Source organism: Macaca fascicularis, chromosome 7, assembly GCF_037993035.2.
Source record: "Macaca fascicularis isolate 582-1 chromosome 7, T2T-MFA8v1.1".
Taxonomy (NCBI): domain Eukaryota; kingdom Metazoa; phylum Chordata; class Mammalia; order Primates; family Cercopithecidae; genus Macaca; species Macaca fascicularis.
The window spans coordinates 75,578,032-75,582,311 of NC_088381.1; positions in this window are offsets into that span (position 1 = coordinate 75,578,032).

Consider the following 4,280-nt stretch of genomic DNA (forward strand, 5'->3'; position numbering starts at 1 on the left):
GGAAGTCCCTTTCGTTCCCAGCGCTTCGCGTACCAGGAAGGGGACGGTGTCTTGAAAGGGACATTTAAAAATCGGAGGCAATGAGTCTATTAATTAGGTGGCTGTGCCTGGGGTCCCAGCACTCAAGAGGCTGAGGTGGGAGAATCGCTCGAGTTAGGGAGGCGGAGATTGCAGTGAACTGTGATCGCGCTACTGCACCCCAACCTGGGCAACAAAGCTAGACCTTGCCTCAAAAAAAAAAAAAAAAAAAAAAAGAAAAGAAAAAAGACATAATGGATGCAACAGGCTAACAATATCTGAACTCTGATCAGTCATACCATCATGTCATTTCCTGGTGAGATGCATAGGAAATACAGAGCATCACCTACCTAATCAAGCCTCAAGATCTGACTACGAGTTTATAGGCTATATAGAGATTAGCAGGAATATGTTAAGACATCGTAGGTATGAAATCAACCATACCCAAAATGTAGGAAATTATATGGGACAAATGATCTGTCTTATTTAAAAAAAAAATGGCAAAGGGAGAAATGTGGAAGGGGGAAACACTTCAGAATAAAAGAGATTTAAGGGATATATCAACTAAATGTTTCAATGTGTGGATCTTCTTTGGATAATAATTGAAAGATAACTGATTTAAGGAATTACTAAAACTTTTCAGGTATTGTATTTCTTTTCTTTTCATTTTTTTCCAGACAGAGTTTCGCCCTTTTGCCTAGTGGAGGATCTTGGCTCATTGCAAGCTCCACGCCACACCCCCACCCCCACCCCCACCCCCGGCCCTAGGTTCAAGCGGTTCTCCTGCCTCAGTCTCCCGAGTAGGCTGGAATTACAGGCCCGTGCCACCATGCCTGGCTAATTTTTGTAATTTTGGTAGAGACTGGGTTTCACTATGTTGGCCAGGCTGATCTCAAACTCCTGACCTCAAGTGATCCACCTGTCTCGGCCTCCCAAAGTGCTGGGGTTACAGGCGTGAGCCACAGCGTCTGGTCAGGTATTGCATTTCTATGTTATCATTTTTTTTTTTTTTTTGTATTTCTATGTTATACAGGCTTGTATTTCTGTTAAAAAGAAGTCCTTATCTCTTAGAGATACATACTGAAGTTTTTACAGATGAAATAATTTGGCCAGGAGTTCGTGTCTGTAATTCCCACCAAGTTGGGAAGTCCAGGTGGCGGGGCAGGGCGGAGGGCGGGAGTTGCTTTAGCTGGGAGTTTGAGATGAGATTGGTCAACTACAACACGTAAAAAATAGCCAGGCATGGTGGTAGGCACCTTTAATCTCGATACTTGGGAGGCTGAGGCAGGAGGATCACTTGAGCCCAGGAGTTTGAGGCTGCAGTGAGCTATGATCATGCTATAGCACCCCAGCCTGGGCAACAAAGTGAGACACCATTTCTTTTTTTCTTTTTCTTTGAGATGGAGTTTCGCTCTTGTTGCCCAGGCTGGAGTGCAATGGCACAATCTCAGCTCACTGAAACCTCCACCTCCAGGTTCAAGTGATTCTCCTGCTGCAGCCTCCTGAGTAGCTGGGATTACAGGCATGCGCCATGCGCCTGGCTAATTTTGTATTTTTAGTAGAGACGGGGTTTCTCCATGTTGGTCAGGCTGGTCTCGAACTCCTGACCTCAGGTGATCTGCCTGCCTTGGCCTACCAAAGTGCTGGGATTATAGGCGCCAGCCACCATGCCTGGCCCGATCTGTCTCTTAAAAAATGAAAAAATGCTAAAATATGTTTGGGATTTGCTTTAAAATAACCCAGGGGGAGATGTAGGAACACTCAGGAAAAAGACTGGGCCAGGCACGGTGGCTCACGCCTGTAATCCCAGCACTTTGGGTGACCAAGGCAGGTGGATTGCTTGAGCCCAGGAGTTCAAGACCAGCCTAGGCAACATAGCAAGAACCCCATGTCTATAAAAAAATTTAAAAATGATTGGCCATTTGTTAATTGTTAAAGCTGATGGGTACATGGGGGTTTATTGCATTTTAGTATTCTACTTCTTTATTTAGAGATGGAGTGTTGCTCTGTTGCTCAGGTTGGATTGCAGTGGCATAGTCATAGCTTACAGCAGCCTGGAGCTCCTGGGCTCAAGTGATCCTCCCGCCTCAGCCCCCCAGATAGCTGGAATACAGTCATATGCCACCTTGCTGAGCTTCTCCCTACTTTTCTATGTTTGAAAAGCTATATAGGCCGGGCGCGGTGGCTCAAGCCTGTAATCCCAGCACTTTGGGAGGCCGAGACGGGCGGATCACGAGGTCAGGAGATCGAGACCATCCTGGCTAACACGGTGAAACCCCGTCTCTACTAAAAAGTACAGAAAACTAGCCGGGCGAGGTGGCGGGCGCCTGTAGTCCCAGCTACTCGGGAGGCTGAGGCAGGAGAATGGCGTAAACCCGGGAGGCGGAGCTTGCAGTGAGCAGAGATCCGGCCACCGCACTCCAGCCTGGGTGACAGAGCGAGACTCCGTCTCAAAAAAAAAAAAAAAAAAAAAAAAAAAGAAAAGCTATATAATACAAGGTTAAGCAAAAAACAAAAAATATGCTGTGCTCACAACTGGACTTTGAGAGCTCAGTATTTTATTGTGAGCCTTTCTGCTCACTAACCCCCTTAGATTGAATCTTGGCTGCAGTAGGAGGTGGAGGTTGCCCTAAAGTGGTGGGATTTACTCCCACTGCCGTTTAAAGAAGATGAGTGAAGCATTACCTTACACTCCTTTTTTTCCCCCTGGAGTCTCACTCTGTTGCCCAGGCTGAAGGGCAATGGTGCGATCTTGGCTAACTCCCAGGTTCATGCGATTCTCTTGCCCCAGCCTCTGGAGCAGCTGGGGTTACAGGCATGTGCCACCACTCCTGGCTAATTTTTGTATTTTTGGTAGAGATGAGGTGTCTCCATGTTGGCCAAGCTGGTGTCAAATCCTGACCTCAGGTGATCTGCCTGCCTCAGCCTCCCAAAGTGCTGGGCTTACAGGTGTGAGCCACCGCACCCAGCCTTTTTAAAATTTTTATCCCATGACTTTTTTAATCCTATCACTTTTTTTTCATAAGTTTTTTCCATAATTTTTTTTTTTTTTTTTGAGATGGAGTCTTGCTCTGTCATCCAGGCTGGAGTGCAATGGTATGATCTCGGCTCACTACAACCTCCACCTCCCAGGTTCAAGTAGTTCTCCCATCTCAGCCTCCTGAGTAGCTGGGACTACAGGCATGTGCCACCACACCAGCTAATTTTTTGTATTTTTAGTAGAGACAGGGTTTCGCCATTTGGCCAGGGTGGTCTCAAACTCCTGACCCCAGGTGATCTGCTCACCTTGGCCTCCCAAAATACTGGGCTTACAGGAGTGAGCCACCACACTGGGCCTAGTTCCCTGCTTTTGGATGACAGTGATCTTCATCTGATCTGCACCTGTCTCCCCCATTAGACACTTCTCCAGTCTTTGCTGACAGTGGCCTGCTTTTATTTATTTAATTTTTATCACATGATTTTTTTTTTTTAAATCCCATAGCTTTTCATAAAACTTTTTTTGGAATAACTTTTTTTCATAACTTTTTCCACAACTTTTTTCCCACAATTTTTTTCCACACCTTTTTTCACAACATTTTTTAATCCCATTGCGTAACTTTTTTTTTATCCCATAACTTTTTAATCTCATAACTTTTTTTTTTTTGAGATAGAGTGTCACTCTGTTGCCCAGACTGGAGTGCCATGGCACGATCTCGGCTCACTGCAACTTCCGCCTTCCAGGTTCAGGTGATTCTCCTGCCTCAGTCTCCCAAGTAGCTGGCACTACAGGGGTGTGCCACCGCTCCTGGCTAATTTTTTGTATTTTTAGCAGAGACAGGGTTTCACCGTGTTAGCTAGGATGGTGTTGATCTCCTGACCTCGTGATCTGCCCACCTCGGCCTCCCAAAGTGCTGGGATTACAGGCGTGAGCCACCATGCTGAACATCTCATAACTTGTTTAATCCCATTATTTTTTAAATCCCATAACTTTTTCCATTTGTGTTCTTTTAATAAACACTTGCATAGTTATATTACAATTTTGTAAAACTAAAAACATTATCTCATGCCAATTCTGCCCAGTTTTGCACAATCTCAATACCTTTAATACTATGGTTTTCAAGACACACAAAATAAAATTTTAAGTCAAAAACAGCACTTTGCAATGATAATTTATTACATTACAGTAGCATCACAGCGGTATTCAATAATGCCACTTTAGGCAAAAGTCTTTCAGTATTTCCATATAGATTCTGTTTACAAGAATTTGTAAATTGGTAAAAGTT